Below are 12,785 nucleotides of genomic sequence, written 5' to 3'. Positions count from 1 at the left end.
CGATCAGTAGTTGCGAGTACTTCCCGGAAGGAAGGAAACTTCCGCGTTGGGAACACCGACGGGAGGTAATAACGCTACTATATAAATTCACATTGTAGATCCCCGCCATAGCTACAGCTTCTTTTGTTTGCTTCTTCTAGTGATTCTACGGTGAAGACTGCCCGTGTAATTATCGTCCAGGTGTTATAGCTTCTGCATCGATGTTTTTGCGTCTAAGCACGCACGAATCCCCGTTTCTTCTTTATGTGTGCATTCGGAAACGGATGGGGCCAGGTGTGAACACACAGAACACAGACAGGCTTCACGCGCACGTCAGCGACAAACCCGTTATTCTGGTGGGAGATTTCAACGTGGACAGCTCACGGCCCGGCGCGACCGGACTGCAGTTATCCGTGCACGTGCGGTTTGAGTTGGTCTACGTCTTGCACCGATGGCGCCTTGCCTACGACACGGGAGGGAAACGAACAGCCCCATGTTTGTCCCCAAGACAAACACTAATTCGTCCAGGTTCTAATCAGCGAATCAGCTAGAGAGTATGGGGAATTGCACATTACAAACAAAACGTGTTTTGCTTAGGGCACTCCTTGTTGTGTGCCCTGCTTCGCTGGTCGTCCATCTTCAAAAATGGAAGGGTTCCCATGTTTTCCTTTATTTCTAGCCGACGTATTCTTGTTCCGCATTTCCGTGGTTCGTTTCGGTGTCAACACGCGCTCGACATGCCCGATGGAAATAAGCATAACCCAGTACCACTGAATATAAAAAAAACTAGAGGAAATAGAAGGTGACCCCAGGTTTCCTCATTTCTGTCGGTGGTACCCCCACCTAATCGAGCAACGGAGCGGTAAAGTATCAGTAGTAGAAAACGGCGGGATAGTTGGTCTCCATGCGCTCGCACGCTAATCTAAAAGTTGATTTCGACTGTACAGGCACCGTCAGAAGTAATCGGAGCACGGGAGCTGTGGCCGAACCGCATAGGGGCATCGTGTAGCTACATCGACAGTAAACTAAAGGAGCATAACACGCATGCGCACCTGCCGATGGTGTTAGCCCATGTATACTTTTCAGCACCCTTCTTTTAACGCGGCTTCGAGCATTATTCGCAGCGTACTGGTCTCAGCGATGCCGCTGATAGCAGAAACGGTATGTGGTAGCGTCTCTCACACGCTTTCAGTGCACGCGAGCTGCTTGAGAAGCGTCGCAATCGCGGAAATCTCAAGTGACAATTGTTATTTTCTAATATTTTTAGGTGTGCCTGCTATCAGCGCCATCGCGAGACCAGTGCGCTGCGAATAATGCTCGACGCCGCGTAAAAAGAAGTGTATTGAGAAGTATAGGGGGGCTATCGGCGTCGGCAGGCACGCATGCGTGTTCCGCTCATATGGTTTACCGCCGGTGCCGCTACACGGCGGTACTATATGGTTCGGCCACAGCTCCCGCGCTCCAATTACTTGTGACGGCACCTGTACATGTACCTCTACCGAATTCGTTTTAGCTACATAAGCCTCAACGCCATACATTTGACTAAATAGAAATCAAAACACGCTTTCTAAGCAAAGCATCTTATTCCGCAATGGTTACTACTTTATCCTCAATAACCATCTTTTCATAAACCTGTGTCTAACAAACACCAGCAGATCTAATAAATGCTTTTTTCCGGGTGTCAAAACAGGCAACACAAACCTCTACCGAATTCGTTTTAGCTACATAAGCCTCAACGCCATACATTTGACTAAATAGAAATCAAAACACGCTTTCTAAGCAAAGCATCTTATTCCGCAATGGTTACTACTTTATCCTCAATAACCATCTTTTCATAAACCTGTGTCTAACAAACACCAGCAGATCTAATAAATGCTTTTTTCCGGGTGTCAAAACAGGCAACACAAACAATGAACGTAGCTGATAGCATGTTTCACGTTCGTATTACTACAAACATTACCGAACTGCCACAGCGGCGACTTGTAGTGATGTATTTACTGCTGTGCAATCTTTTGGCTCATCCCATGTGGTTTTCACAACTTATTGCATTTTACTAAAATTGTAGCCTTGGCGAATGTAAATGCACGCCATAAAGTATCCCATGCGACAGCGCGGAAACAAAAACTGCAGGGAGCCGCACAGGTATGCATCGCTCCTGAACTTGCCATGAGCATGCTGGCATATGGTGACAGTAAACCCTGAAGTTATTTTTACGCGATTCCAACAGTGGCCCTCAGGCGGTGGTGCCAGTCTAGGCTGGCTCCACGGGGTTCTTCCGTTATCCCATCTGGCGCGCAAATCTGATTAAGATGTATCGCGACCGTGTCGCCTCATCAAACGCACATACGCTCACGTATTTTGATGGTGAGAGAAAGCATGCAGAGGGTAGCGCAATTTCTTGGCTTACTAGATGCGACGTTAGTGTGACATACTGCTCCTAACCAATAAAGGGCTCTTTTGAGGAGCACAACTTAAAGGAGCCATGAAGACAAAATACAAGGTGGGTTTATTAGAAAGACTGCTTAGTCCCGATAACAATGATACCAATATCATCGTAATCCTCGAACAAATAACGGAGATATTGTCACGAAGCCAAGGACGACGCAGTTGTCTTGCAGGAGAAACAAGTTTATTGGAGCGAACTTGTGCTCCCCTAACAACTCAAAAGAATACAGAGGCGGCGAAGCAGCGGTCAACAAAGTGACTTGCGTCAGCGAGCGTCGCAGAATCGAATGCCCCGGCGTCCGCACTGCAGGCTTTTTATCTTTTGGCGCGCGTGGTTCTCGAAACGTCGATTCGCATCGAGAACATAGTAGATCCAAGAAGATTATTCTGGGCTGTTCACGTTAGATCGGAATGCTCTCCCTATCACAACAGATAACACATGCGGCACAGAAAGAAAGAATGGAACACGCGCTTCCCTTGGCGCAGAGATAACACAGGCCGGCGCAGCCGGGCGGTAAAAGCAAAACACAAATAAACAAACCCAATGTATGGTTCGCGGCATTACCCCCCCTCTAAGAGTGCATCGACCCGATGCTAACATAAGCGACAGTCCGAATAAAAGTTCGTCATCGTCCGTAGAAAGGTTTTAAGCGAACCACGTGGACGACTTCAGGCCGCGTGCGTCGTCGTGATGTGCCGGAGTCACCATCGGGGATCACTTCGTAGGTAAGTTGGCCAACACGTCGTAGAATCTGGTAGGGTCCGAAATACCGTCGCAGGAGCTTCTCACTGAGTCCGCGTCGTCGGATGGGAGTCCAAACCCACACACGATCCCCTGGTTGGTACTCGGCGTCTCGGCGTCGGAGGTTGTAGCGGCCCGCATCCACCAGCTGCTGGTCCGTTATACGAACTCGAGCGAGCTGGCGGGCCTCCTCTGCACGTTGAAGATATCCGTGGACGTCGGCGTTGAGGTCGTCGTCTTCTACGTGCGGAAGCATGGCGTCGAGCATCGTAGTCGGCCTTCTACCGTAGACAAGCTCGAACGGCGTCAGCTGTGTCGTCTCCTGGATAGCCGTGTTGTACGCAAACGTGACATACGGGAGCACTTCGTCCCAAGTCTTATGTTCAACGTCAACGTACATTGACAGCATATCTGCGATTGTCTTGTTCAGACGTTCTGTTAGTCCGTTCGTTTGGGGGTGGTACGCCGTCGTTCTTCGGTGATCCGTGTTGCTGTAGCGTAATACTCCTTGCATCAGCTCCGCAGTAAATGCCGTTCCGCGGTCTGTGATTAGGACTTCCGGGGCTCCATGTCGCAGCACAACTTGGCTTATAAAGAACTTCGCCACTTCTTGTGCAGTCCCCCTCGGAAGAGCGGCGGTCTCTGCGTAGCGCGTCATGTAGTCTGTCGCTACGACAATCCACTTGTTCTGTGATCGTGACGTAGGGAACGGGCCTAAAAGGTCCATTCCAATCTGTTGAAATGGTCTCGATGGGACGGCGATCAGTTGCAGAAGTGCGGCGGGTCTTGTCGGCGGCGTTTTTCGTCGCTGGCAGTCACGGCAGCTGCGGACGTAGTGGGTGACGTCAGAGGTAAGGCCGGGCCAGTAGTACCTCGCCTTGATTTTTCCAATAGTGCGGGCTGTGCCCAGATGTCCGGAAGACGGGTCGTCGTGGCACGCTTCCAAAATTTCGTCACGAAGGTCCGCGGGGGATGACGAGAAGGTAATTCGCTCTTGTTCCGGGGCTGAAATTCTTCTTCACAAGGACGGAGTTTCTCAGGCTGAATGCTGGTAAGCTGCGTTTGAAGGTCCTAGGAACGGCAACGTTGCATCCCTCGAGGTACTCGATTATGACGCGTAAGTCGGGGTCGGCACGCTGCTGGGCGGCTAGGTCGCTCTCCGTCACGATCCCGAAGAACGCGCTGTCTTCATCAGAGTCTTGTGGTGGTGGGTCGACGGGGGCGCGGGACAGGCAGTCGGCGTCGGAGTGTTTCCTGCCGGATTTATAAACGACTGTAACGTCGAACTCCTGCAGGCGCAAGCTCCACCGCCCAAGACGGCCAGAGGGGTCCTTCAAATTGGCGAGCCAACACAGCGCATGGTGGTCTGTTACAACCTTGAATGGCCTTCCATACACGTATGGGCGAAATTTTGAAATCGCCCATATAATAGCCAGGCACTCTTTCTCAGAGGCAGAATAGTTTTTCTCCTCCTTCGACAGACCACGGCTGGCATAGGCGATTACCCTTTCGCAGCCGCTTTGCTTTTGGACAAGGACGGCACCCAAGCCTATATCACTGGCGTCCGTGTGCATTTCCGTTTCGGCATTTTCGTCGAAATGAGCGAGCACGGGCGGGCTTTGCAGGCGTTTTTGCAGCTCGCAGAATGCTTTTTCTTGGTCGTTTTCCCAGCTGAAAGGGGTGCTGTCTTTCGTCAAGCGCGTGAGTGGCTCTGCAATGCGTGCGAAGTTTGCGACGAAGCGCCGGTAGTATGCGCACAGCCCGAGAAATCTTCGCACGCCCTTCTTGTCTTTCGGCCTAGGGAAGTTCGCGATAGCTGAAGTTTTTGCCGGGTCAGGTAGGACTCCCGCGGCGTTGACGACGTGGCCCAAGAACTTGAGTTCCTCGTATGCGAAACGGCACTTTTCAGGCTTCAGCGTCAACCCCGAAGTACGAATGGCCTCGAGTACAGACTCCAACCTTGCAAGGTGTTCATCCAAAGTCCGGGCGAATACCACTACGTCGTCGAGGTATACGAGGCAGGTGTGCCACTTAAGGCCAGCTAGCACAGTGTCCATGACTCTTTGAAACGTCGCTGGTGCTGTGCACAGCCCAAACGGCATCACCTTGAACTCGTATAGGCCGTCTGGGGTTATAAATGCAGTCTTCTCTCGGTCTCTCTCGTCCACTTCAATTTGCCAGTAGCCGGTCTTCAGGTCCATCGATGAGAAGTACTTCGCGTGGCAGAGGTGGTCGAGGGCGTCGTCGATTCGGGGGAGGGGGTACACGTCCTTTTTCGTGATTTTGTTCAGTCGCCGGTAGTCAACGCAAAACCTTAATGTGCCGTCTTTTTTCTTTACGAGTACGACGGGCACAGCCCAGGGGCTTTTCGATGGCTGTATAATGTCATCGCTCAGCATGTCGTCGACTTGAGTCCGGATGGCTTCCCGTTCGTGTGAAGAGACGCGGTACGGTGATTGTCGGGTAGGTCGGGCTCCATCTTCGGTTATTATTCGGTGCTTCGCTAGAGGGGTCTGACGTAGTTTTGCGCTCGACGAAAAACATTCGCTATAGCGACGCAGCAAAGCCAATAATTTTTTCCGTTGTTCTTGCGGTAGCGCCGGATTCACGTCGAATGGCTGCGGGAGCTTGAATGTTTCTACGGGTGTGCGTTCAAAGTCGGCGACTGCGATCACATCACTTGCTTCTTGCGTTTCTTCGAGGAACGCAATTGCAGCTCCCTTGTTTAAATGCTGGTACTCTTCGGTGAAATTAGTGACCAAAACGTGAGATTGGCGTTGCTTAAAGTGCGCAATGCCTCTTGCGACGGAGACACCGCGGTCGAGAAGCAACCTTCGATCACTCTCTACGATAGCGTCGATGTCAGAAGCAGCATCCTCACAGTAGACGGCGATCATCAAGCTTGCGCGGGGTGGCAGGGTGATGTGATCGTCGGCGATCCTGACAGCAGCACGGTGATCGGGGTTCGGCTGCGGCGTCGTGGAGTGATTGGAGGAAAATGTTATCGACTTGGTCTGCAGATCAATTATTGCGCCGTTGTCCGTCAAAAAGTCCATTCCGAGAATCACGTCGCGGGAGCAGTTAGGCAGAACGACGAACGCCGCAGGGTACGTTGTGCCGTCTATGGTGACGCGCGATGTGCACGTTCCACTTGGCGTCACGAGGTGGCCTCCTGCTGTGCGTATGTGCGGACCGTCCCATCTGGTCATAACTTTCTTCAGTTTAGACGCAAATGGTCCGCTCATTACCGAATAGTCAGCTCCCGTGTCTACGAGGGCGACTACGTCAAAGCCGTCGATGGACACCTTGACGTCAGATGCAGTCGTCCTCGAGTTCCGGGTTCGTCGGGGCGTCGTATCTCTGCTTGTACGTGTTGATGGTCGGGCACTGTGCATCGTCGTTTTCGTCGTCTTCTCAACGGACGTCTCGGTCAGGTCGGGTACACGTCGCGGCGTATAGCTGTTGTCGTGTACGGGAGTCTCGTCAGATCTGGGTCGGGTCGTCGGGATGAGGGTATGTTGTGAGTCACTGTCTTCCGCGAGTCGTTGCGTCGTTGGAGGGTTTTCCTTTTTCCACGATCGTGCAACTTTACCTCCAGAAGTTGCTGCTTTTAGTTTCCCCCGCGTGGGCTGGGGGACCTTCCAAGTGAGAACTCAGCATTGCTACGGCGGTTCGGCGACTGGTATGGGTAGGGTGACGGCGAACGGTTGAAACGGGTTGGTCGACGGCTGGTGTTGGACAGGTACTCTTCGATCTCCGATGGGCGCTGGCCAGTTCGGGGGCGGGGTGCGTCGACGGAGAACCCTCGCAAACCGAGCCTCCTGTAGGGGCAGCGACGGTAGACGTGGTCGGCCTCTCCGCAGTGGTAGCACAGCGGACGATTGTCGGACGTTCGCCACACGTCGGTCTTCCTTGGGGCAGGGGGTTGCGCCGCAGGTGGTCGGGCCGGCGAGAGGGGACGACGGTACGGAGCCTCGTGACGATAGGGTGCAGGTGGGCGAGGGCGATGTACAGCAGCCGCGTAGGTCATGGCTTGCGGCTCACGAGGTGCTACTGGCGTCGTTGAAGTTCCCAGCGCTTGCTGCACTTCTTCTCTAATGACGTCGGTAAGAGAAGCTACTTGTGGTTGCGGCGGCGTCGGGAGCAGTTTCCGCAGCTCCTCCCTCACTATTTCGCGGATAGTGTCGCGTAGTGAGTTGGAGTTGATAGCGCTGGCACCAAGCGTCTCCGAAACCAGCGCATTGATTGGGCGGTCGTACTGCCTCGTTCGGATTTCGAGCGTCTTCTCCATCGCGGCGGCCTCAGACGCGAATTCGGACACGGTCTTGGGGGGGTTGCGAACAAGGCACGCGAAGAGCTCTTGCTTCACACCTCGCATCAGAAACCGTAGTTTCTTTTCTTCCGTCATTCCTGGGTCCGCACGGCGGAAAAGTCGCTTCATTTCCTCGACGAAGATTACGACTCCTTCGTTCGGGTGTTGCGTTCGAGTTTCCAGTAAAATCGCAGCTCGTTCTTTTCTCACCACGGTCGTGAAGGTCTTAAGGAACTCGCTTTTGAATTGCGTCCAGTCGGTCAAGGCGCTCTCGTGGTTTTCAAACCAAGTTCGGGCTGCATCCTCCAAGTAAAAGCAAACATGCCGGCAGGTTTCTTCATCGTCCCACCTGTTGAAGATCCGCACGCGCTCCAGCTTCTCCAACCATTCCTCTGGATCTTCAGCGGGGGCTCCCCGGAACGATGGCGGTTCCCGGGGCTGCTGCAGCATGATTGGCGACGTTGTTTCTTGTACCATGGTGTTGGTTGCAGCGTTCCTTCTCTTGGGCCCTTCTGGCATCAAACCGAACTCGGGTGGAAAATCTTGCAGGCGGAGGCTGGCTCTTGTTGGACTGGCTTGGCGGCTTCCCGAGGTTGCAGTGTGCATGAAGGGTGCGTACCCAGCACCTCCACCAGATGTCACGAAGCCAAGGACGACGCAGTTGTCTTGCAGGAGAAACAAGTTTATTGGAGCGAACTTGTGCTCCCCTAACAACTCAAAAGAATACAGAGGCGGCGAAGCAGCGGTCAACAAAGTGACTTGCGTCAGCGAGCGTCGCAGAATCGAATGCCCCGGCGTCCGCACTGCAGGCTTTTTATCTTTTGGCGCGCGTGGTTCTCGAAACGTCGATTCGCATCGAGAACATAGTAGATCCAAGAAGATTATTCTGGGCTGTTCACGTTAGATCGGAATGCTCTCCCTATCACAACAGATAACACATGCGGCACAGAAAGAAAGAATGGAACACGCGCTTCCCTTGGCGCAGAGATAACACAGGCCGGTGCAGCCGGGCGGTAAAAGCAAAACACAAATAAACAAACCCAATGTATGGTTCGCGGCAATATTAAAGAAAACGTGTGAAGCCGTGGCGACCCCCTAGCCAATTTCCCGCAACTTTTCTATGACGTCACGGAACCTTGTTTGTGCGATTGGCGGCCGCCTAACTGACCTGTCGCGACGACACATGGCTGGACGTCTGTGATGGGGCATCTAGGTTCATTTTGCCGCATTACTTGAATGCTAACGGGCAGTTAACGCGCTGAAAATTATGTTTTATTGTTGGCCCGTATGACGTCATTCTTGCTCATAACACGTCACTGTGGCGCAAAATTTGAAAGTTTTTAAATAATTCTTGCTTTTTTTTCGTTAAAAAAACATCTTTTGTGGCTCTAATGAAGCTCAGTGAGATACTGAATCCTAGTTCTTTCAAATTAAACAAAGTTGTATTTTCTCTTCATGGCTCCTTTAAGCCCGTTCTACATGGGGCGGATTTCGCTTGCGAATTCGCAGCTCCGGCACCTCTCGTGCACCAAAACGATCTATTCTCGTTGCTGTGGCGAATTTCCAAATGTTTGGAAGAGTCAAACTTCTCTTGTGAACGCCGCTTAGCAGCCAATGAAGGGCTGTTTTGAGGAGCACGACCTAGGGTAACAACTCTTGGCTGCTGTACCAGCCCTGTTCTAGTGGAGGTTTATTCGCACTGAGGGCGCTCACGCAGTAGGTACTGCATGAGAAATAGATGGACAATTAGCTGCTTAGATAAAGATGCACCCAACAAGAATCGTTTCGTTAAGGGTAGAAGCCGGGCAGCTTCTGTACGCAACCAGCACTATTTAGATGTACACTTACAACACTATTTCATTCTTTTAAGCAACCGCTAAAGGTCTTGCGCTGTTCGGCATCAGCAGTCTAAGGGCAAAAATTCTACATTTTAGAGCAAACGGCTTGGGTCTAGCACCAGCACTGTAAAATTTGTTTCCAAAACCCAGGTACTTTTTACTTTGGAATGCCCTCTTAGCTCAATTCTTGTAACTATTTTTGTATATAACGGGGAACTTGGTGCCTCTAACTTAATTTAGTGGCAGGATTTGGCGTGTCAACCAGTTTAATTGCCGTTCTTCGGGGCACTGTAAGAGCCAGGCTTGTAATTGTCTGGTAACAAAATATTCCACACGCCCAATACAAGTGTCTCTGTAATACTACCCAATGTTAATAATTTCTATTTTCTCGAGGCATGGATACATGTGCGGGTCAGCCCAAGGCAAGAAAGGCTTGTGGGGCCGAGCGTGATAGTTGGTGCACATCACCAACGAATCATTTCTAAAGTAAATAGGGAAAAATAAGAAAGAAAGAAAACTAAACCAAGTCAAAAATAAAGAACAAGCAAAAGAAAGAAGAATGTACACAAAAGGAGTTGTGGAAAAAAACAGCACCAGAGAAAAGATTCAACAGCTTCAATCATCAACATTGATTCAACATAGATTCATCAACCATGTAATTTAAAAACAGTCTCTAATTTGAGCATGGCTGCTAAGAGAAAACAGTTAAGAGGGAAGAGATTTGAGGATAGAAGGGATATAAGAAGAACGGAGCCGCTCACCATACTTAGTGCGAACCCCCGACACAACAAAGCGATCACGTAAATGAAGGTACGACGCGGGTTGGACTCCCGGCCTCGGCGGCCGCTTTTCTGATGTAGGCGAAAGGCAAAAACCCCCGCGCGTTCGAGATTACGGCGCACGTTAAGAATCCGCAGGTGGTCAAAATTTTTCAGGAGCCCTCCACCATGGCGCTCCTGTTCGCTTGTGTAGCGTGGGCACGTTAAAACCCATAATCACTCACGTCAACGTAGATCATGTTCAGGCATGCACAAATAATTCAATACACAGTCAAATTTGATTTTCAAGAAGGTGGCACAGAAATAAAAACTACAAATACCATCGCACAAGCGGTTGTTAGCAAGCGCATATATTTGTTTGCGTAAGTTTAACAGGGTATAAGGCTTTATTTAGAAAAAAAGAGGGAAGCAACCTTTCGGGGTTCGGTACATACGTGCGCTGATTGGCTATTTAAAGTCATATCAAAATCAAACAATTTGTTTGCGTAAGTTTAACAGGGTTTAAGGCTTTATTTAGAAAAAAAGAGGGAAGCAACCTTTCGGGGTTCGGTACATACGTGCGCTGATTGGCTATTTAAAGTCATATCAAAATCAAACAATAAACCATTGCATTTGACAGTTGATAGTTGGGGAACAGGTGTCCATGCACACTGGACACAATTACTACTATACAAAAAGATTGCCACGTGGTGAGGAATTAGCTTAGCCATATTAAGGAAAGAGACTAGTTGGTACCTATTGTTGTTTATTGTAATTAAATTATCGCATACCACCGCATTACTTGCATACAGCCATGCTGCTGGTACTTCATTGCTAGTTGATAGTTACTATTACTGGATACAAACACCGTGTTATCTGCATATTGGAACACTCTGCTGGGAGAGTGCAAGAACTACTGAGATGGTTAACGTACGTATTAAAGAAAATAGGAGCAAGAATTAATCCTTGAGGGACGCCTGAGGCTAAATGCTGTGGATTTCTTCTGATCGAACGCAACACAACGATTCCAGAACGATTGCACAGATCGTGGTTAATTAAAGATAGAAACGACCCTCTTAATTCATAATGGAACCGTTTCTCTAATAAAACGAATGGATTATTAGAGTCAAATGCCTTTGAAACACCCAAAACCATGGTACAGGCAAATTCGTTCTGCTCCAAAGCATTGGTAAGGAGGTCAGAAACTTCTTCGAGAGCGTTTTGGGTTCCACGCCCTCTGACAAAACCCAACTCGTTAGGAGTCGTCAAATCATGTGCATCAAGAAAACTCCCCATCACTGTTGCAATGTCTTTTTTTTTTTTTTGCTAAAATAAAGGCATTGGTAGAAGGAATGGAAACTTCCCGATAGTTTGTTATGCAATTTTTCGTGCCACTTTTGTGCAACGGACTGACAAGTGCTTTTTTTAAGCCCAAATGTAGAGTTTGTGTATCAATAATATTGTTGATTGGAGTGCGTAATACATGGCAGATACGCACGGAAATGGCAGATAGCACAGCAGCACTGCCACCCAACTCGTCATCGCCTAACACAAATTATTTTTTATGAATTCTGAATAAACTGAAATGCCTCTACAAGCCGCTTGTGCAGATCATCAATTTTGGATGGGGTCAGGAGAGAATTCCAATCGGGATGCTCAACTTCCAACTCAAGGTGCTTTCTGTCAATTATTTCGCCTCGTCAATTATTTCTACTCGACTCGACTACGACTTGCTTCACCCTAAAAATAGTAGCCTTCGGGTTGCCGCAGGCCATTTACACACTCCGTGCATTTTTTTGGTTAATCCGCGGTTCGCCCTGCACAACACGCATCGTACACGTCAGCTACAACACATTGTAGTAATGGTACCAGCTAGTTCCGGCAGACGGCACTTCAATAAAAAAAACGTCGGGGCAATACAGATGTATAATGTGTTAAAATGTAGCCAACGTAATACGCTCACAACACTACGTTTGTTTGTTTCAGTTCTGAGCAAGAGCGCCACAAAGCCCCTCGTTTGTTTCCTGTGCGTGGCGGAGGCCACTACGACATGAAAGGCGCCGCGCATCCACTTGCCGGGTTGGCCAAGGAAACATGAATATTGATAGGGCTCCCAAAAAAAACAAAATAATAAATGGATGTCCGCAAGAATACTGAAGGATAGTCAGGAGGTAAGTGAAAGTAATATCATAGACAGAGGTAGATAATACTAGAATGCATCAAGACGTCACGTTTGTCTTGATTCGGGTTGTGGAAAAGATGTATTTAGAAAAGAGTCAGGCAAATGGGCCAAGAAGTGGAGCAATCTGTAGCCATCCTGTCGAGTTAGAAGTCACGCGGTTGCTGCAGTCTTCACCATGATAATCAGGGCTCCCTCTATCTCGAGCTGGCTAGAGCACGCCACCCGTGCCCAACAATAAAAATATAGCAGGACCGGTCAAAAATTGATTAAAAGACGCGTCGGCCACGTACCCTTTAGGACATACTTGACACAGTATGGTCATATACGGTTGTCTATTTGAAAACAGGGCGTTTTTCAATGAGCCTGGGATTCAAATTCTAGGTTGCGCCAACAGCTCTGTATTGGCTCATAAACATATACAAGTTCACCTATGAATTTTTTGAAGTTCAGTTTTAGATCCCTGTATATCTGGGGGGTTTGGGTTTCCGTTTTGATGTCAAGTGATTCTAACACCAGGGGGCTAATTCCA

Source organism: Haemaphysalis longicornis, unplaced genomic scaffold, assembly GCF_048455015.1.
Source record: "Haemaphysalis longicornis isolate Haplotype H1 unplaced genomic scaffold, Haemaphysalis longicornis Haplotype H1 scaffold_13, whole genome shotgun sequence".
Lineage (NCBI taxonomy): Eukaryota > Metazoa > Arthropoda > Arachnida > Ixodida > Ixodidae > Haemaphysalis > Haemaphysalis longicornis.
Note: the sequence above shows the minus strand (reverse complement) of the source record.